Here is a 23,282-nt window from a genome sequence, read left to right as displayed (position 1 = left end):
AATAATAGCAGGATATCCTCCACCTCTGAGCAAAGTGGGAGAAATTTGCTCATTGGGAGTGGTATTTTTTTCTAACATCGCTATCATGATTTCTTCCAAGCATTCAACTTGCACTTGAAAATTGGTAATTGGTGTCTTACTACATGATGCATGGCTAAGTCACTCTCATTATATCAGATCAGGCAGAATTAACAGATAAATTCCTTCTAATTAACAAAATATTGGCTAAACCCCCAGAATTAATTGTGAAATGTACTACACTCTCCATACTCTCCCTTTAGCCTCTTTGCATCTTCTCCTTTAAACTGTTTCTTCCTTTTCTCAGATTTTGCAGCTTGCTCCTTCCTTTCTTGATTTTCCTGCATTCAGACAGAATGACAAATAAAAAAGTAAATAAGAGTTACTGAAGGAAAAGCTTGTTAGGAAACTCTCAGCTTGTGATGAATAGGTATTCTGGACATGCCCTATGCACACTTAAAACTCTCATCTGCTGGGGTTTGAGGGTAAATAGCAGAACAGAGCTTCCTGGTCAATCCCTTTGGCCTTCTCCATGTGATGATGTTACCAGCAAACTATTTCATCAGCTTTAACTGCAACTTTCGACTATGGACTGAAATGCATTCTTCTTAATTAGTCCCTTTGTCCACAAAACAGAGCATTAGTTTAACTTAATTAGCATTCTAGAGATTTATCCCATAGCAACCTTGTTTGTATTCAGGGATTTCTACCAGAATTTTCAGGAACTGTTCAGCTGTGTTAAACAGCAATTCAGTTTCTCTTCAGGCTCTCATTAAATTTGCCAGTAGTATTTCTGCACTACTGTTCAGGGCCAGAATCCAGGCTGGATGTTTGTTGGTACCACTCACACAACTGCCAGAATGGCATAAATCCCGTTGGGATTTATGCAGATAGGCAGGATTCTGGTTTCCACAGAGCTGCTGGTACCAAAATAATATGATTAATGGAGGAAGAAAAAGGAATAGAATGATTACTGCTAGCAAAAGAAGACCATTACCCAGTGGAAGAGTATTTCTGGCTTTTGGTAAGTAGCACAACGGTGGGAAAAGATAGTTCTGAACAACTGAGATAACTGTAGTGGAACATTTTCTTAAATGCTCATGCAGTTCTTGTTCCAGACCTGCATTCATCACCAGAACATTGCCATCCAACCTGAAAGCTTTTGATTGCAACCAGTGAATAGCTAATATACAAGTTGCAGGTAGATCAGTGCTTAATACGCTGCTGTATCATATGACAAAACCTAGTAACATCCAGGAAGGCATTGATGCTTCAGTGCAGATAGGATTCTTGATGAGACATGTGGTTTCCTTTGCAGAGAGTTTGAAGCAGAAAATACAATTTCCCAGTATAGTGATAAATCTGTTTGATTGCTATGGATCATCTGGGACTATTTCCATAAGATGAGCTGAAGAAGTCCCGGGAAACGTGCACAAGTTTATAGAAACCAGCCTTTATAGAAAATAAAAGTCCAGGATCTTTTGATTCAAAGAATTTTCAAACAAATAAAGAAAACTTGTGAACATTAACAGAGTTAGTCTGTTTTAAATCTGGGAGCATTAGAGGCTCAAGGTTATGGGGACTTCCACTGGAGGCCTTGAGAAGGAAAAAAAATTCAGTGTATTCTTGACAGAGAAAGAAAAGAATCTATTTGCCCTGAATAGAGGGTGCTTCTGAAAGAATGGGGTACAGGTGGTGAAGTCTTATGGAGAGGCTAGAAGCCTTCCATCAGTATGTGCCTCCTATGTGTTTGCCTGATAAATTCCTGCTGTGTCTTAGCATAACATCTTTGAGATATTACGGCTGTTGAGAGACTTGCAGATCTGTGGGCCCTGGAAGAATGTCTCTACATAACAGGCCATAAGAAATAAAGGAGGTGAATTCAGGGATGTGTTGTTCTGCTAGTTGAACAGCACGCACAGAAGTGAGAACAAGCTAAAACACATTAGGAATACATTTATCAATTGAGCAAGCCTGAACCAAATTTTTCATCAGAAAAATTGTAAAAAAGTCCCAAACAACATAACAATTCAATGTAAACACACTTAACAAAGTTTCTTCGACACAAGAAAGCCCAAAAACATCCAGTGGTAGTAGGGCACCTCTGCCCTACTATGAATACTCACAATTCCTTCTCCACCTTCCTGGATTACTGAAGGCAGGTACAGGGAGGAGATTCCGTGAAAGAGAGTGCCACTTTAGATTTGCACTTTGTGGGATGTTAGATACTTGCTTGAATTTTGAATTAAAAGATGCTCCAGGACAACTGTTTATCCCCATGCTATCTGAAGCACTTCCTGTTCCAACACCATATGCACCCTACTGAGGAGCAGCTGCTCCAGCTTGGTTGTCCTAGGGGAGTACACAGAGGAACTATCCCTGTGCAGAGCTGTCTGTATAACTTCTGTCATCAACGGAATACTTCCTAGAGCAGATTTTGTTGAACATTTTTTTCTCTTTTTCCTGAGATTAGACCATCTCTTTGCTGGGAGCTCCCTTCTCTGAACAGCTGCAAATGCTAAGGGAAATCAAATGCTTCCCACAATCCCCTATAATCACACAGTGATTCTTTCCCCCACAATTTTACCACTGAGTTCTCAGCAAAACTCCAATTCTGATTTTTTGTCTTTGAGCTGAGAAACTATTTTCTCCCTGTCTCTTTCCTCCTGCCATCTGCTTCTTTTATTTTTTGAGAACTGGTAAAACAGTCACCAGCCCTGGGTGACAAACCAGCTTCCTTGCCTCCTTTCACTGTGTCAGTTTTGGAGATCATTTGGGTGTTTGGAAAGGCCTTGTTGGTTTGGTTTTTTTCCTCCAGGTAGATGGAGAGAAAGATGGCAGAGTCTTATTAAAGTAATTCCATTTGTGTAACTCAGTTTTTGTTACCTGAAGGATAAGAGATCAAAAAGAACCCTCAGGGAAAGGAGAAAGATTTTGTTTAAACAAAGTAACAAACCTCAAATCTCTGTAGATAAGCTTAGGAGACATAAAGGATCACTATTTACTGAAACTATTTCCCTTCTTATTTGATGTGGGAATGAAAAGATAGTACTAACGATTTTGACAGTGCGGAGAGACCTGCTTTACACAGAAGACTCATCTCAAAATAAAAGTTACACCTTAGCATTAAAGCCTAAAATAAATGGCACTGGGAAGAGATGATGCCTGTGGCTGATTCTAGTGTAAAAATCAAAATCACAGAACAAAAAAATGCTTTAAAAATTAAAACCTTCAGCTTTCCAGCATGTTGCTGTTTCAAGCACAGATAGTATCTTTACTGCAGTGATAGGGAGAAAGCAAGGCAAGAGGAAGAAGTGATTAATTCTAGGTCTGCAGTGAAGGAGAGAGGTGCAGACAATGTGGCTAATAGCTGTGGTACCTTTGAGGTGAGGTGCTGCTGAGAAGTAGAACTGAAAATGAGATGAAAGGGAGTTTACATTTCAGGATGTAAGAAGAAGCTTCCTTCTAGTTGCCCTGACCTGGCTGTGAGCAAGAAGCACCCACAAATGTAGACTGAATCTCCTGCAGCTATACTAGGGCACTACATAACCTTTATTAGGACTGTTTTTTGAAGGAACTACAGTTTCTGGAATTACCCTTTACAGTACATTTCCAGTATACCTCTCCACATTTGGTGAGCCATTATGTTCTTGACTCTCCTAATTCTTTCCTTTGTGCCTGGAACTTTAGGAACTTTAAGGATCAAGCATATTGCCAAAACATCTGTGGTTTATAGGATTCATTTTCCAGACTGACTGTGGCAGTATCACATAATTTCAGAGCCTGGGTAGCTGCACTGCTTGGAAAATTTCAGCCCAGTGCCTCACTGGAGAAGCAGGTAGTGGGAACAGTAGAGGATATATTTTTCATCTTTCATTTCCCGTCACTTCCTCATAAACTTCGTATGAATCTACGATCTGCCCTAAAGCACTCCTCCAGTCTCTCTTGGCAGCTGAGCTGTCTGTATTCTTGCAGTTCTTCTTGTAATGCAGATGGTTCTCTCTAGAGAAGGTTTATTCAGGCTGGGGCTCTCCTGGAGTCAGCACGGGAACGGGTGATTCTTGCTGTTAAAATATGTATGAATGTGAAGCCACTATCACCTGGCATTAAGGAAACCCTAAAGGAAGTACATTAGTCCAGGTGTGAAGTGTGTGATAAGGGATGTGAAATGGAGGTTTACTAGAGGTTTACTTCTTGGAAGGTGCTCTACACAACTTTAATGGTGAAGTTGCTGTTCTCTTACTCCTTATTCAAGGAGCAAAGTCCTATAAGTAAATATAATCCCTTGTGAGATTCAGAGGAATTTTTTGGAACATGAAGCACACTGTTTAGAAGTAACTAGTACAATGAAATACTGACCCATAAACACATCTTCCAATTAGGCTTTGCCTATTGGAAAATTTACCTTTTGTCCATCAGCAAAGTCTATAAAGCATGTCAGGTTGCTCATTCTTTCACAAGGCACAAAGCTCCTATTGCACTGAGGCCTGGTTAATAATTTTCAGTGGGAAAATGACTTGAACAGTTCTCCACAGCAAAAAAACTCCAACCTCCCCCACCCCACAAAAAACCCAACCAACCAAACCAAAACCCACAAACAAACAAAAAAGCCCCACATTTCATATTTGCGCACATGCTCATTTTATGCTGCAGTTTGCAAGCACATAAATTTACTTTCATTTACTTCTGCAGCCAGGGTTAGGTAGCCCAGCTTAGAGTAGAAGAAAATAGAAATTATTGCTTGATTTAAAAAAAAAGTTCTCAACCTATTTCTAAAGAGTCACAAATGCAAACCACCTGTAAGGCCTTGAGGAAGATCTCTCTGAAGGTTTTCATTGTGCTGAATACATCTTCCAAAGACAATTTTTTTCGGTCCTCACAAAGATAATCAGCAAGTTCTTCCTTCTTCTTTTCAATGGTGGCAAATTCCTTCTGCAAGTCTTTTGAAGCATTGAGGCTGCCCTAAAATATATTTTGTGACACAATTTATGCATATTAAAAAGTAGCATATTCTGAGCTGCCCAGAAGACTTGATCCAGTTAACAGAGAAGAGTCAGTTTTTAAAAAACTGACAACTAAGATTGGTTCACAACGTGAATCATCTGCATTTTTCCTCATTTCATCATACAATCACATGAAAATGTGGCACAACCTGGATGACTGATCAAGGGAGATGCAGCACCAGGATTTCAACCTTACAGCTTTAGTTAAGTGACCTATTTTGAGAATATGAAAAGCTAGGATGTTAGGAAATATATGTGGGGGGAGAAAAGCATATTGCATATCTACTCACTTTTTTCCCCACAAAGCACAGTGAGACACAACATGTTTCTGTGCTGCACTGTATGCATTTATAGTTGTGCCTACGTTTCATTTTTCACATTAGAGAAATGGAGGAAAATCTGGGATACTCCTTCCATCAGGGCACAGTGGGAGTGTAGTAATGATCCCTTTTCCATAGGGCTTTATGTCCAGCTGCAACCTCAATCACAGGGCATTTAAGAAGAGAGTGTTTAGGAAGAAAGATGGGAAACATGTCACACTCACATTACCTACTTGTACAGATTTTCCATGCTGCATTTTTGAATCATCTGTTGACAAAAATAAACGTTTCTCTATTTCCAACAGTTTCTTCAAATTGGCACCTGCCTCAGCCTGCATGACGTCAATGTGGATTCTGAAAGGTCCACAAAAGCGACAGTACATTGAAGGGTAAGTCTTTTGTTTTCATTAACTTAAAAGATTATTATAAATGTTACCATCTCTTCAAATGAGCGTGGAATTAATCATCCAGCCCAGACCCTGCTCTTGCAGGTAGTTCTCTTGTATATAAATTCTTTTTCATGTGCTCAAACCTTCATCTAAGAAAGGCTAAAGGCTCTGTTCCTTTGCTCTCACTACCTCCCTGGATAGACTGTGGAGGAACCTCACTGTCCTAGTATTCAAAAAACTCCAAAAAATTTCCAGCCTATTTTTATTCATAGGCAACCACAAGCTCATCTCCCCTGTGCCAATACTGTCCTTATTTAGCTGGTTCTTTTCCCTCCTTGCCTTTTCTCCCTAATCTATTTATAGTCCAAAATTGTATCTCCTCTCTGAGTTAGTTTAGCTTGTGTAGAGATCCAAACACAACCACTGCCAAACCAACATCTTCTGTAGTTCTGAGCTACTCTCTTGGCCAGACAAAATTTACTGAATCAGCAAAACCTGGCTCGGCATTTCACAGTGCATCCAGATGTGAGCAGCATTAGGAGAGTCCCTTGTAGGATTTGCACTGTGTGCAGTTCTCCACAGGTTGATTGGTAAATCAGTTTTGTAAGTTTGATAGTTTGACTAAACTAGAGGGCACTTACTTTATAAGTGTGCATTTATATCATTGGCCAGCAAGATCTAGTTTCTGTTAAGAAAGGTATTTCTAATATGACACAATCCAAAAGGAAATTCATGGTTCAAAACAACATTCAATTTAGCTTCTGCAAAGATAATTCACAAAAGCCATAGCATTTTTCTGGTTAATTACAGAATTAAAATACTAAAAAAAAGAATTATTTGGCAGCTACATAATAAATGGCTACATCTACAGATTTAAAAGTTACTCCTTTGAGTTACAAGGAAATCTAAGTCACTACAAGGTTCCTGTGAATCCTCTGAATTCCTAACAGGATTAAAAATGTTAATCCTGGTGCTAAAAATGTGGGTTCTGATTAATTTAATTGAACATATCTCCATGTGATTCCTTTGAGCTAAACAGAAAGAACTGGCAATAGAGTCATGAGGCTTTCAGGCCCATGGGAGAAAGTCAGAAGTCTCCAGAAACAGGTTTTTTCTTTCTACACACATATATTAGAAATGTGCTGATACTCAACTCAGGGAGTCCTGAGGTCCCCCAATTGTCAGTAAATCACCCCACTCATTCCCTCCTTACATGAGCTCTGTACCTCCTGATGGACTTTCACCTAAAAATCACAGAATATGCTGAATTGGAAGGGACCCACAAGGATCATTGAGTCCAACTCCTGGCCCTTCACAGGACCATCCCCAAGAGTCACACTGTGTGCCCCAAAAATATTGTCCAAACACTTCTTGGACTGACTGAGAAACTTCAGGGAAGATATATTTCTATTGCAATGTAGGGAAGAGGAATCTGGTCCTTGAAAATAAGGGAAATTCACTGTCTACACAGTTTTATTCTAAGGTAGTACTGGATCCACAGAAAGAAAAATCACACTGACCCCCACCTAAAAGTCTTAATCAGGTTGAATTATAAATCTCAACACTGTTTGGTGTTGAAGGGAGCCACTCTCTCCCACAGCAGAGAAATCTTGTGACCTTACTACACCACCATAAAATGACTCAGCTCTCTGTTGGCTTTAAAGAGGTTTGCAATTCATACATAACAAAAACCAAACAATAATGTCCTACCCTGCTGCCTTGGAAACAAAGTCAAGATCTCTGGGAAGCTGCAGCAGATCTGTGTGGTTTTTTTCAACCTCCTAAAATTGAAGGGAAAAAATGGTTATCTTACACAGGCAGTCAAAGAGTATGAAAGTTTCTCAGCCGGACAACATCAGGACTGAAAAATTAACACTTCCGTTTCGTTCTTACAAGCATAGGGATAAATTTAGTCTCGTTCATTCTTTTTCTCATGTTGGCATCCACAGGGAGTTAAAATGAAAGGAAAAGACTCATTTTAAGTGCTCAGGCTGGCATCCCATGGGCTGCCACAGTGCGCAGGCTGACCTGAGATTTTGTCTTCATACCACAAAAATAAATTTCATTTGACAGATGCATTTGGGATATGTGTCAACACAAGAGAGCAGTTGGAGAAGAAGAGAAAGAAAACAGCAAGCAGACTTGTCAAGTGAATTTGAGGAAGGAAACCTAGTGTTACCTCTCTAAATATTACTGTATATGGATTTGATCCTATCTGCACAGAGAGCCGTGGAAAAGTTTTCATGGTATTTCTGGCACAGAGGCTCACCCTCCAGGTACCTATAGTGGGGTATTACTGAGGTAAAAGCCCCTTAGCTTCTGGGGAATTAATATTTGAGAAAAATGCACACGGGATTAATTTCTCAGTTTTGTTGTACCTCCAAAATATGGTGAAGCAGAGTAATGTGGCTTTGGTTTGCTTTTGTTTCTGTTAGTTTAAGCAAGGCACTAATTTTAAAACCTCCAGCATCTCCAGTGTGATGCCCCTAGAAGATACAGAAAAAAAAGTTCCTTCCATCAGTTTTCAAGTCTTGCTTTGTATTTTCTGTTATCTTTAGAATACAACAAGTAAAGAAATAATTTTACTTACATAGTTCAGAAAGTTTCCAACTTTAAGAATCAATTGGCAGAAAACTGGCAGTCGGTGACTGGTAAGAATTGCTAAAGAATAAGAAGACAGGCATTTTCAATAAATTAAATTAAATTATCTGAAATAGGATTTTCCTTAGGTTTGACAGTGATGGTAACAAAATTTTCATCCAATATTATGTCAAACCATTTTTATGGATTTGGAAAAATACCAGTAAAGAAATAAATCAGCTGAATGGAAGTGGAATGAGTAAGTTTCTATTATGATCTCTTCTTTATAAGTAGATGGAAAACTAGTTTTTCCATTAAGTTTGGAATATAGATGTGTCAACCCTGCAGCTGTCTTACGAGGGAGAACCACATACAAGAAAGCATACAAACTTGTGGAAATCCATAGCCCTCATTCCCAGTATATATTATTCTAGTTAAGCAAAGGGCTTTGTGCCTCATTATCATTGTTAGTGAGAACAAAAGATACACATTTTAGCAGGGGAATCTGGGGTAAGAAGTTTTTGGCAGAACTAGGACAGAAACACTGACCCTTACAATAGGGTAACAGGGATGTCAGGGTGGGACTGTAGAGAGCTGTTGATTACACTGCAGTAAAAAGTGACCATAGCACTGACATCAGACATCCAGGTATAGCTGTTTTATGTGCAAACATCAAAGTCTGCAGTTTAAGTGTGTTTAACAGGAGATCAATGGCTCTCTAAAGCCATTGAATTGAAGCTGGAATGCAAGACCACCTTCAAGAAAGAGCCAACTTAAAATTAAAACCAGGGCTAATTTTGTGTGGAGGGGTCTCCTGAAATATTGGTGAACATCATCTGGGATGCCCTTTTCTGGCAGCCAAATCAGATTCTGGTATGCCACAGAGTCCTGCTCCATCACAGAACTAAGCTGGACTGCATCAGTGCACATTACAGGAAAAACTGGAACTGATTCATTGTTATGGACAAAAATCTCCACTGCACACAAAAATGTAACCTATATTCATACAGGATCTGGCACTGCCATCTCCACCTCAGGAGAGACCTTACCACTCCCTACAACTCCCTGAAAGGTTGGAGCCAGGGGGAGTTCGGCCTCTTCTCCCAGTGACAGGATGAGAGGACATAGCCTCAAGCTGCAGCAGGGTGGGTTCAGGTTGGACACCAGGAGGAATTTCTTCACAGAAGGAGCTGTTGAGCATTGGAATGAACTACCCAGGGAGGCGGAATCACCATTCCTGGAGGTGCTTGAGATACAACTTGACACTTAGTGCTAAGGTCTAGTTGATAAGGTGTTGATGGGTCAAAGGTTTGACCCGGTGATCTTAGAGATCTTTGCCAACCTAAAGGATTCTGTGAACCTTGGAAGTGTTCAAGGGCAGGTTGTGTAGGGCCTGATCAACTTGGCCTTGTGAAAGGTGTTCCTGCCCATGGCAGGGAGGCTGGAACTGGATAATCCTTTCCCAATCCAAACCATTTTATGATAAAGGAAATTTCCTTCTTTCTCTGCAGAACTGCTACTTCAGAGCAGAACAGTATGAACTGCAATTCTTCTGAATGTATTCTAGGAGCAGGAATTTGCAGAATCATTTTGATGTTTGCTACACATTCAGCAATTAAAAGGTTAATTTTGATTAGCTTATAGCATAGGCTACCACTGATGCTAATCAAGTAGAAGAAAGTGGCTGAGCCTGGGCACTGGTGCAGCACAGATGTACTTACTTTCACAGGCTGTCCTTATGGCTTGTGCTTTTGGCCACAGACACTCCAGCAGAATTTTTGTTTCCTCACAAATCAGCATACATTCAATCCGCAACTGGTAGCTAAAAAGAGATCAGTGGAAAAAAACCACAGCAAACACCACAAAAAGCAAACCCCACAGGCCTGATTAATGGAGTTGTGTTCAGCAAGAGCATCATCCATTTTAGGCAAAGCGCAGTACCAACATTCTTATGTTCTCTTTAATGCTCTGACATGAGAACTGGATTATAAATAAATCAAACACAGATATTTCCAAAGATGTCCTAGAAACAATTATCTCCTCTTTCAGAAAGCAATGCTGGACTGACATCTGGCAGGGACCACCTTGCATAATGAGGCCATAATTTTTTACAGTTCCTGGGCAACACTAGCCAGGATTTTAGTTCTTCTTTTTAACTTCACAAACAGAAATTTGAAATATTTTGGCAGTGATGTCTTTTAATGACATGCCTCATCATGGATTAATGTTGTGGAAGGAAAACATTTTCTAAAGTACTTTTAAATCTAGCTAGAAGTTTGAGAAAATGAAAAGCCATATTTTCACCACCACATTTTCAAAAAAGTGTGTCTGGTTGTGGCATGGCAACTGATCAGATTTATGGAGGGCTATTGCTATTAATTATAACGTATCACCATGTTTTTGTGAACAGCAGAAAGATTTCTCTGTGTGCACCTCATTTGACTTGGTAAAAACTGGGGAGGTGGTGAAAGCACAGGCACTGCTGTGATTCACTCATGGATTTGTGGGCTCTCCAGTGGGTGAACTGGAATCTGTAAGCCCGGGGGGGGCGTGAATGAGCAGCCTGGTGACAGGATTCAGTCTGCAGCTTCACGCCATACAGGAATAGCTGTTCAGCAGGCAAGGGTTTTTTCATATCAAGATTATTTTAACTGTAGTTTGCCAAAGGTGCCTGAAAGTTTCTCTGGCCTTTGGGAAGGAAAAAAAAATCTCAAACGAGCTCTACAAATAGCAGTCAGATGATCTACCCTGAAGACTGAATGTCAGGAACATCCCCTCTAGCACAAGAAACAGAGGCCTTAATTTTTATGGACAAAACTTGTAAGAACCACACTCACGGAAAGAGACAAGGAAAATTTTGCTTACCTGGGAACTTCCAAAAGATGGAGATAAAACTGATCTGCATTTGCTAGCTGTGATTTTTCTTCTTTGCAAGATTTCAGGCTTTTTATCTAACAGGGAATAAAAGAGCAAAATAACCACACAAATATTTTATTTAACAGGGAAATAACCACACAAAAATTTCTGCTGCCGGTTGCTTCTTACAGGCATGAAACTTTTCTGAACTTGCTGTGCACACAGGCAATGGGAGTGAAGCATATGAACAAAAAATTCTGCATATGAACTGGTTTGCAAGGGCAAACATGTAGGTTTTGTTTTGACTGGAAGGTCTTTTGCCTTTGTACAGCATCTCCTAGGATGAATTCCTGATCTATAGGCAGGGATTCAGCAAGCTATAATGCACAGACACCCAAAAACCCCTTTAAAAGATGGGTCCTTTCCCCTCCTCCTCTTTGAAACCTGCTCTGAAAGGCTCTCTATTCACCTAAGTCCACAAATCCTAACATGCCTCATCCACCTAATTAAAATAACAGGATAGAGAGCAGCACTTGTCTACGCCTGTGTCGAGACTCCCAACATGCTCTTGGCTCAACCCCTGTGTGAAGAGCCCAGACTATTGCTGGAGTGGACTTCCCACCACTCTGCCTTGGAATGTCATTGACCTAGATGCTGCAGAAGGATGTGGATCCAGTCATAGCTGCTTGCTTTGGCAGTGCAAATTTTTCAGCCTGAACACACAATGCTCTGAACTCCACCAGAATGACACATTAATAGATACCTCCTGGTCTTCAGGCAGCAGTTTAAGTAGTTGTTTCAGCATCTCAGCATCCAGCTCCGATCTATCCCCTTTCTGAATCATGGCTGCAATGTCTTCATTGGAGCTGCAGGAAGGAGAGAAACGCTGTGGAGCACTGAGGGAGTAACATGGCAAATGGAAAAGACCCCAGGCTCTCTGCTGGCACTGCAGGAGCAACTGAAGAAATTCATAGTACACTTGCCTCCCATTACATTTTGGATCTTAGTCCTCAGAAGTACAGTGGAGATATGAAAATGCAAAGGTTTTTCTTTTAAGCCTAAACCAATATTCCTTATAATTTAGGTGTGCTTTCTGGCGCCTGTTCATATTTACACAAGAAACCCCGAAGCTCTGTCCAGTGTCACTGAGAAGATGTTTACATTTGAATTCCTCCACCATTTGCAGAAAAGACAAGGATAAAACCAATGGCTCTGTCTTGGGGTGACTTTATGATGATGTATCCCATATTGTTGCCTGCCTTCTCTCAGAGGATATATTTCCAAATTTGCCCAAACCAGCAGAGCTCCCAGAAGCTTTTAACAAAAGTCCTTGTCTGAAATGCTGGCAGGCAACATGTGTTTGAAATTATTCCAGCTTGCTGTGATTTGGGCTCTGGAGAGCTGGGCTCTGTTGGACACCAGTGCTAACAGAGGCAGCACCCGGCTCCAGAGCAGCCTCATCCCTCACGAGTGCAGGGGGCTCAGCTCTTTGATCCCATGTTCAGCAGCTGCTCTCAGGAGAGCTCAACCACTGCCCAGGGAATCAGGCAGGGAGTGGAAATAGCATTTTCCCCACTGAGAAGCAGTTTGTCATGGAAAAAGAATAATAATAATTAAAAAAATCCCCCTGACTGATTCTGATTTATTCTTAATGAAAAGGGACTTCTTGGCTGAGTTTCTGCTTGAAACCCTTTTAATATGGGCCATGACACAAAGAGCAGAGAGAGAGCAGAACATTCATCATCATCCTGCCATAGTTGCAGGGAATCTAAGAGTAAAGATATTTTCCCAAAAACTAGTAAAAATTCCTTTTCCTTCCCCACCCCTCCATGAGGGCTGTGACTTGGTAAATTTCCATTTGTTTAATTATTCAAACTGTTTCCTATTTATAGAAAAACTGCAAATAACTATATTTGATTTTGGATCTGAACCCCTGGAGATGCCTCTTTAAAAACAATGAAGTGATTTGAAACTTCCATTCAACAGTCTTCCCTAATGGTTCCAGTCAGAACTTGATATTTATGTCAATATTATTAAAAAAAAAAAAGAAGAAGTTTCCACATAATTTTACTGTTATTGATGAATACTGTCTGTTTAGGAATTTGTAGTCCATTCTAGATTTAATACCAGTTTAAAAAATGATATTGATTGTCTGGAAAAAGACAGTCATCTCACTATTAAAAAAAAAAAAGACAAAAAAAGTTGACTTCTTGTTAAAGAAAGATAGTACTTGCAAAATATTTCTGCTAAATTAATTTCATTTAATATCTGAATAAACACATACACACGTCAAATCAGTAATTCAGCTGTTACTTTCCAAATCTTACCACTTAAATTTCTTCAGAAATATACTCAGAAGGAGACTTTTCTTTGGGCCTATGAATGTGATCTGTTAAAAGGAAAAAAAAAAAAAAAAATCAGTCAGCTAGAAATACATTTACCTTGGTTTCAACAGATTTTCTAGAGCCTTTGTTTGCTTATTGGGTGAGAGTCATGGGGATCTTTTGGTAATAACATTATCAATAACCTTCATTGATCAAACCCCAAGAAGCTGGCAACAATACAGGGTATTAGATCTGTTTGAGAAAGAGGCAAAGGCATAGAGAAGGAAATTGATTTGTTGATCACAATTTATAAGAATTAATATTGAAATTCCCTTGTCCTCCCTGTCTCAGATGAAGACCTGTCCCTCAGAAGAGTTACTTCAACTTGTTTCATTCTAAACCTCTCCTGTGTTTTTTTTTAAGGCAACCTCAAGCTGTGGATATCAAAGTATTTCAAACTTTCTTATTATAAATAATTGACAACAATAAAGAATGAATAGGATTTTCACTCCCAAGAATTTTGCCGTTCTTTACAAAAAGTGAGCAGTCCAAGTACCTCTTTTGTTTTCTTTATTTTTGGCCCTGTTTTCTCCTTAGGTGGGGGTGGTGGGACAGAGAAAAGAAGCTCCAAGCTTGCGTAGTCAGGTTCTACAAGCTCCTTGCTGCTGCTTGGCATCACAGCCCATATGGAGCGGCTTTCTGGAAGAGAATAACAGCACAAGGTGGACCACAGAGGTTGAGGAGCACTTTCAAGGCAGTGTGATTTGTGAAAGGGAAAACACTTTCAAGGATGAATGAAATATGGTGCTCATTAGCCCTGGACAAATGTGAATTATTTAAGAGTGACAGCTCCCACAGAGAGCATCCCAAAGGTTTGAAGCCTAATTAAACCTGGAAGACTACTGCCACATTCAGTTCACTGAGCTGAAGGCAACAGATGAACTTAACGGGCTGCTCCAAATTGTTTTTTGCTATTGTTGACCAGCTACACATTGGAGAATCGTGGTACCCACACTGGGGATGCTGCATCCAATTAGGTAAACATCTCTTTTTGCAAGAGTTAAGGCCTCCCAAGCCTAGCATTATCACCAGAATCACCATGAGCCATCCAAATAACAAACAGAACTTCAAAAACAGGAACTTGTATAGCACAGGATCTCACCTCCTTTTACTTTAGGAGAGATTGCAATGGTGACACTGAGTGCATTGGGGATGGATCTTAACTTGTATCTCTAAACAAGAAAGCAGTCCATGGCTCAGGTTTTTTATATCTGTGTTTATATATTTTATCATAGCAGCAAGTTCTTGCCCCCTATGTCTCCTTGTCTTGAAGATAAGCAAGCAAGAACAACTGAGATTTATGTTGTGTGAACTGAATATTAAGAACTGCAGCAAAAATGGAAATGTGTTCCCAGCCTCTCTACTGGAAGTTAAACAGGACTGGCAAGCCCCTTTGGCACACGGTAACCACAGAGTCTTAGTGGGTTTGTGTGTGTGTGTGTGTGTGAAGCACCACACAAATCATGTGGCTGTGGTCAGTATGAAATGAAGTTGGGGGCTGCCATGAGGGTACATGTTCCCCAGCCCTACTGACAAGAGTTTTCAGCCTCAGATCTTGGCTGATGTGTCTTCTGGCTGTGTGAGAAAATAAAAAGCAAATAAAAAGCTTCAGCTGAGGCTTCACTCACTGGTGGTGTGCCAGGAGTTCATTAAGAAGAACCGCAGAACATGACCATTCAAAGGATCTTTCCACTCAACACACTCAGAGTGCTTTGCAAACCTTAATCAGTTCAGACTTAAAACACCCCTTTAACAAGGAACAAATAGAGATTGACAGGCTAAGAGAAGGTAACTTTAGCAGCCACAGAGCCTCAGTTCAGAGCTTCTCCCAAACTATTATTTCCTCCACTAATTGGCAAAGGATAGGCTTTCCATATTTATTTGTGATGATGACTGAGAGCAAGCAATGGGACCACCTGTGTGATGTGACTTAGGAGTGAAGGCTTAGTCCCCCAACATCAGTGTTTTCCTTTGGCTGCAAAGTGCATGAACCCATCTGCCCAGTGTTACAAACAAGCACGTACGTCTCACCACGTCAGAGGGGAGCTTCTGCCAGTGAAACAGCTTCATCCTCAGAGTCGGTGTCTTCTTAGCGTGGGGCTGCTCCCCACATCCACAGGTAACATGACTGCACCTAGGATGGCTGCATGGCTGGGGAGATGGGAGCGATGGGGCATTTATGCCAGGCACAGAAACAGGGGGAAGAGGCACCTTACACCCAGGAGGTAGGGGTGGAGGGGCTGGCAGCTGTGGCAGCAGAGCTGGCATGACAGACTGTCCTTGGGAGGAAGAAAAAACATCTTTCTGGGAAGGTGATGTGTTCCCTGGACATGGCTCTGACTTCCCAGAAAGGCCAGTTGTTGGAGAAAGGCTCAGGTCTGCACTGGGGTTCTCCTCTTCCCAGTCCATATTAACTTGGATGCATTTGTTCACCTTTGGAACAGATCTTCTAGACACTGTTTTGTGATGATTTGAGCAGTGCATGCTTGATAGCAGACTCTGCATGGCTTGCCCCGGTCCCATTTTCCTGCTCTACAAGACAAGAAGGAGGTGCATGGATTAGCAAAGCTCCTCACAACTGCTCTCTACTGGTAACTCCTACAGAGACACAGAAATAACAGTGACCTTCCTCTTAAGGTAAGCAACAGAAATATTTCTAACTGCTTTACAAGTGACAGTTTGTGGTGGTTTCAGCTGTGCAAGTCAGGAGAAGGAAGTCCTGCTGGACATAAGGCTCCTTTTTGACTTCTCTTGATCCTTCTACATTCTTGTTGCAATATACAAAAAAAGAAAGCAAATGCTATCAGCATAGTAAATCCCTACCTGGTTGTTTTTTCCCCCTTGTTGATCACCCATTTTGTGCAGGGAATGAAGGGGTAAAGGGATGCCTCCTACAGAAGTTGCTGCAGTTGCTCTATAGATGGGGCATCTCAAACAGCAGGGACACAGTCACTTAATCCTGAAAGACCATGTTGCACCAACTTACCTTGAGCGCAGACAGGTGCGGGAGGGATTTTAAGAGAAACTCTCAAAATAGCCTAATAAAGTAAACAAGCTACAGCTGAGGAGGAGGATTCAGGGTGAGCTGCTTGGGTATTTGTGACTACACATGGAAATTACTAGTAAGCATTTAAATGAGTAAGATGGTCTTTCTTATTTTGCCCTTAAAACAAATTTTAATCTAGGGAAAATCTTTATGTTTGTCTTGAGACTATACAGTTTCTCCCAGAGCCTCTTGCAAAAGGCTGTGCACAAGTCCCCTCTTCCATGTATGCCCAGTTTTAAACATGGAGACAGTCCTGCCAAAGTTAGTAGACCATTTGCTGGCTCAGGGCTTGGCTTTGTTTTCTTGACTGAAGAGACCTTTCTTTTGCAAACAGTTGCATTTCTTGTGGATGAGCAGTGTCGTGGGACACTTAATCTCAGTAGCTGGAGCTGTTGTGTGATTTCTGTCTTTACAATCTCTCCAGCAATGGCCATCAAAAATGGCAGGAACAGCACGTGCTAGAAGGGGAGCAGTGAGCAGACTATCAATGCTCCAGAAATGACGTAGTAGGTGCAGCATTTTTAGGCACTATATGTAGGGAAAAACAAAGCCCCCTGCCATTCCAGCCTTTAATAAAACACACAATAATAGCATCAGCAGTTTGAATACAGTTAACTATTTGGGGACTTGCGTTTGCAGTGCAGGATGAGAGTTTTTTGGTACATACACCATGTTTATGTTCTCAAAGGGCTAGATTAATACTTATGAATGACCATTTTCCTCCTGACACAGCAATTTTGGGCAGTCACTAACACAGAAAAATCTCATTAAGGGAGCTGCATTAAAACCTGCAATTGATGCATCTCTAGTCCATAGCATACCTGTAAAGCATCTCCTATAATTTGGAGCAGTTTGTCTTTGAAACCTACCAGTTCATAGTGATGATCATCTCCAGCTCTTACAGCCCCACTAAAATTGTAAACCAATGCATATAAGGGAAAAAAAAAGTAATAAAAATTTGATTTTTGCTTTCAATTTTAATTTAGTAAGAATGGTTTCTATTAAAAACATTAAATGTTAAATCAACCAGTAAATAACATTTGATTTACATACTAAATGGTGCCAGTTAAAATAAATAAGCCAAAGGCCTATAATAAAAAATTAATATTAACCACATTTGCAGTTTACTTAAATTAATTTTTTGTTGGTTTCCTTTTTTTCTTTTTTCTTTTTTTTTTTTTTTTTTCACAAATAAGCGGTTTCCCCAAAGGTAAAGCAGGCTCACATTTAATTTATGGAAAAAACTTAATGTATCCCCTTTAGGACTTGACAATCTTTGTGGTAAACTTGTACATATGTCTGTAATTACCCTAACAGGACAAGTGAGGGATTCAGCCCTATGGAAAAGCCTAATGAGAAATGAGAAAGCCTAATGAGAAATAAGCCACTTTCTGCTAGAAATACTAAGAGTAAAATGAGCTGATGAAAAAAAATCTTATTAGAAATGCTCATGTTAAAATTCTGCTGCTTGTTTATTTTAATTAAGCTATAGGGAGAATCAGTAAGACTATTAATTAGGAAGCTCTTTTTTTTAATCAGAATGCTCATCTAAATTGCTACAGGGTTTGTGTAAAGGAAAGTATTATTTTTAAAAATCCTACTAAGAAGTACCACTATGCAAGAAACAGCTAATGTGCTTTGAATGATAAATAGGCTTATAATAATGTATCTCCAAAGATCATACTTTAGAGACTGTGTGGAGAAATCCATGCTCTTAAAAAGATTAAAGCTTTGGTATAACTTCAAGGCAGCTGCAACTTACATTGCTGATAATGTTCAAATGAGCTCATGGGTATATTTTAAAAGGAAATCTCTGTGTGAAATTTCTCCTTGTAACGTGCAGCCTCCCCTCCCCGATGAATACATACATAAACATACACACATCTCAATGCAGCCAGACAAGCACTGGCACCACTTAGGCAGGGCAGGGAACAGAGATTGACCCAATACATCAGCCCAATTCTGATGAGCCAGTTGAATCCGTTAACTTGCCATTAACCGTGAAGCTGTTTCCAGTGCTCTACTACTCCACCTTTTGTTTTATTGGGAAAGCTAATGATGCTTGAGGACCACAATACAGGCTGTCCACATTTCCATCTGATTAGTGACATGCTAAAAATAGGCACACTTCTCCTTAGCCTTGAAAGAGAAGCTGTATTTTGATGGCATAGGGTTTAGAATTTTAAGTCAGATTAAAAAAATGCCTTACCTCTGTTATTTGGATCGTGTAAATACTCCGAGTTTTTCATTGATTGTGTTGCTAATGGACTAATATGGGGATATGTTGTTTTGTAAAATAGGAATTTCATTTATTGGTCACTATTACACTGGAAACAGGGATTTCAATGAATGTTTCAGGAGACCTGATATTTCCCCTTGTGTGCTATAAATACTTACAAATATAAATACCCCCTCTTTGAGGGGGAAGTTGCTCAAAAACTGTGCCCCACACACATGCAAGGTAACCACCAGAAGTGTAAGCACAGAGTCAATATCTGCAGTGTAAGATAGTTATGAAGACATGAAGATGTACTTCTTACCAAGTGGCTGGAGTTGAGCAGCAGGATGTACAACTGGGAAGAGGGTTAGTCACTTGTTTATGCAGACAGCTGCTCCCTAACTAGAGCAAACCTGTTGTTCATTAGCTCCCAATGGGCTCCACTTGCTTTGCTTTGGATTCAGGGAGTGACTTGCATTAAGATGCTCCCGGTGTAATATTCCTCACTGCTGACTTTGCAACGGGTGTAATTTATTGTTGATGATTATGATTCTTACAAGGATAAAAATAAGGAGTAGGAGAAAATAAGGATCTTAATCCTTTCTTGCCAGAGCAATCTTCTCACTATAAGGTTTGTGCTTTTCCTTTCAGATACATTCCTGGGGTTTTCAAGATTTTTCTGCAGCTTGGGTTCAGAGGGGCCTTAGGGGAAGAATAATTCCTTGCAAGTTCCTCTCTTCCTTTTGTTTTGACTCTAGTATGACTGCAAACAGTAAAGAGAAAAAGAGAATATTTTTTTTCTTATTGCTAACAATATTTCCGTTGTGGTATTTTTCAGCAATGTCAAAGCGTTTCAGAGGAAGCCCTCATGCCCATTTTAGTGATGTGGAAACTGAGGTACAGGTTCTGTGCTTGCCCACAGCCTCTGAGGAAGCCAGTGGCTGAAAATGAGTAATCCCAGTAGCCCAAGCTGCTGGCATTTCATTTCAGTGCTCTGGCTCTTAGTCTTTGCAGTCCACCTCTCATTAAGATCCAGCTACTGCTGTGCCTCCAAGCTTTCCTCGTATCAAAAAGCTGGAAGCTGTTGGAAACCGGAAGCAGCTGGAAAAATTTGGAAGCAAAGTGAAAGCACTCACTTTTCACTCTGTAACTGCCCCTGCTGCTGGCAGGAATGTGGCTGTGAAGTGTGTGTGCTTAGTGCCTGTGGACTCTGTCCTAGGGATGGAGTTAATGAAAAAGTCCTCTAAGGGAACTGGCTCCACTTTTTGGCAGCTGGTGGTAAGCCAGGAACCTTGGGATCTGCTGCAGAAGGAGCCTGGGCCAGCAGCAGCAGCTGTGGGTGCCAGATGTTGGGAGGCACTGCTGGTAAGACCCCTCTGCTGGTCTCTGGGCCCTGCAGCAGAGTGATGAGGCAGTTCAAGAATGAGAAGGTGTATGTAGAGTTTAGGGATGGACTGTTAAAAGTAGGAGGCTGGGAGAAGGTGTGTTGTAGGAGAAGCAGAGGAATTTGTAGAGAATAGGGATGAACTCTTAAAAATTGAAAGAAATTTCAACAGTTACTTCAACTGGGCCTTGTATAGCTGAAGGGATTAAAGACAGGACATAATAGCTTTAATCTTTGGATGTTTGCTAGGCTTGAGATGGGTCAAGGTTTGAAGAAATTGCTGTGTTGGCTCTCATTTGATCCACATGCAGTTGTGCTGTGGTTTGCACCCAAACCTCTGCAGACAGCTGTGTGCATCCCAGAACATGCCTTGTGTACTTCAGGGTCTCTTCTCTGTCCTCTAGACCTCTAAAATCCAGGTAGAGCAGTTGAAAATACTTGGAGGGAGAAAACCCCCTTCTTGTGCTGTTCTCCCTGGGGTCTGTCCAGATAAGGAGGTATTTTAGAAAAACAAACCATTTGTCTGTGATTCAGGATGGGTTTGTAGACTGCTGGTATGGTGGATGCAGTCACTACTCCTGGGGCATATTCTTCTGTGTATGACACTGGTTCACCAAAGAGGATTAACATACAGACCTGAAAAGGTTTCTGGACTCTTATTACTCCTATCTTCTCTACTTGTATCTGCCTCTTGCTGAATAGAGAATCATGAAAACATTGGTTGGAAGGGACCCTGGAAATGGTTTTGTCCAAGCTCCTTTTCAGAGGACCATCATCACTGCTCTGGTTTTGCTTAACTAAGCTGTGAAAACCTGAACAAATGGAGGTACAAAACATGGCAAAGTGTACAGAAAAACCTGTTGGTCTCAAAGGATGAGTCCTGGAAATTGTGTGCTACTGAGGGTTTCATTTAGATTACAAAATCAAGTTGTGGGTTTCAAAGGATCACAAGGACCAGATTCCTTAGACCTGTTACCCTTTTTGCATGTGCTGTCTCTGCTTCTCCTTTGACTTTCTTCACATGTTCTGACTGATGGATTTGGACATTAATTTTCACTAACTCATGACTAAACTTATAGCAGATTATGCTGTATGAAGCCACATAAGTACCAGACAAACACATCAGGTTCTGCATGCCCTGAGCAGGGCAAACCAACCATAACTGTAATAATGTAGGTGCCATCAGCAAAGACTGCTGATCTTAGAAAAAACCTATTTTGACAGGCTGGGAGTGTATCTAAACTGACTTGATAGGAGCTGACTGCCACAGAGTGATTCTTGTCTTCTGACTTTGAGTAATGCAAGCTGAGCTTGCTTGAAGTCTCCATTAGGGAAGCACAGGGCTCCTGCTAATTCCTACTGACACCTGGCTCTGCGTGAATTGTCACACACAGCTCTTGCAGGAGTTGTTTATGCTGCAGCAAAGAGAACATTAGAGAGTTCCTAATGTGAATTAAGTTCTAGCACAGCACGGATGAAGGGGTGAGTTACTTACAGAGCTGACTGAGTATGTTGATTAACTTGCAGTGATCAAATTCTCCCCTGGTATTTAAGGTCTGGTACCTGCTCTGAACTAAGAAATTGGAAACATTTTTCTTTACTGTGGACCTAATTTCCATTGCAAATCCTGCAAATCATGTGGTTATTTTTCAAGATTGACACCATGCAGTAATTGCAAACACCTACAGAGGTCCTGTCACTATCACTGCCCCATTTTTAACCCTCTGTAGTCACACTTCTAGACATGGGAAAGCTGTTTATCATATCCTGCCCACAGTTTTGATTGTGAGGTGACCAAACAAACCATGGTTCCTGATGGAATTAGTTCATGACTGTATTTGCTTTCAGACACATTACGTGGACATAACCTCATGACTAACATGTTCACCCACATTTCATGGCCATGACTATTACCACACAGACAGAACGAGCCAGGGCTCCTACAGTGCTGATGTCTAGCATTGGCAAGCTTGCATGTTGTACTTGGTTGATCACTGTGTATCAGAAATATGAAGTCATAGATCCAGGCTTTATGTTTAGACAGAATGGAAACTGATTCACTTTGCTGAAACAGCTTATGCATTTTTATTTCAATTTATCCTGCCTCTTTCTAACTGGAACAGAAGGTATTTCTCAGCCCCCTTGGCTGTATGGAATGTAGGAGAGGACCAAATGGCACACTCAGCCCAAAAGATACTGGCAAAGCTTTGAGATTTCAGCCATGCTCCAAGCACAGTGCAACGCTGTGGTGGTGCTTTTAACTACATGTAGCTCCATTTATATACCTCTGGTTTTTTCATATAATCATTAATGTTGGAGAAGGACCTCCAAGATCATCAGGTCCAACCTTTGACCAAACACTGCTGTGCCAACCAAACCACAGCACTAAGTGTCACACCAAGTCATTTCTTGAACACTTATATATGGATGGTGAGATGTCATGCAGAGAGAAAGTTAGGAAGGCAAAAGTTCAGCTAGAACTCAATATGGCCACTGCTCTGAAAGATGATAAAAAGTGTTTTTATAAATATACCATCAACAAAAGCAGGACAGGGAAAATCTCCATCGTTTATGGGATGTGGAGGGGAACATTGTCATCACAGATGAGGAAAAGACTGCCTTTTTTTGCCTCAGTCTTTAACAGTAAGACTGGTTATCCTCAGGGCAACCAACCCCCTGAGCTGGCAGACAGGGAAAGAAAGAAGAATAGGCCCCCCAAAATCCAGGAGGAAATGGCCAATGACCTGCTGTGCCACTTAAACACTCACAAATCCATGGGGCTGGATGGGATCCACCCAAGGGTACTGAGGGAGCTGGCAGAAGACCAAACTATTGGTAATTATTACTAAGCATATATGACAATACATGCTTAGGTGCTTTATAGCCTGTGTGGAAACTATAAGACTTTTATGGATGAATTCTCTTGAATCATGGATATTCCCCATCCCCACCAGAGAAAGGAAACTCACCAAATACTTATTTTAGTCTAAACTTTGAAATATTTTCAGTATTGAAATAAAAAAAAAAAACCCAACCAAAACTCCCTAAAAACTAACCCTGAAAATCCATCTCATTAAACATAAC

At 40.7% G+C, this 23,282-nt stretch overlaps 1 long non-coding RNA gene across 1 annotated transcript; it reads left to right on the top strand.

Annotated features, from left to right (window-relative positions):
• Positions 1-767: 767 nt before the first annotated feature.
• LOC121674188 lies at positions 768-17,414 on the top strand. The gene is made up of 4 exons (XR_006019486.1): positions 768-1,042; positions 5,647-5,730; positions 14,088-15,669; positions 15,995-17,414. It is a non-coding gene; the product is annotated as an uncharacterized LOC121674188 (long non-coding RNA).
• The last annotated feature ends 5,868 nt before the right edge of the window (positions 17,415-23,282 follow it).

Source organism: Corvus kubaryi, unplaced genomic scaffold, assembly GCF_017639235.1.
Source record: "Corvus kubaryi isolate FWS band 111438036 unplaced genomic scaffold, C.kubaryi_AGA036_p1.0 66, whole genome shotgun sequence".
Classification (NCBI taxonomy): domain Eukaryota; kingdom Metazoa; phylum Chordata; class Aves; order Passeriformes; family Corvidae; genus Corvus; species Corvus kubaryi.
This window is presented reverse-complemented; position numbering and strand designations above follow the sequence as displayed.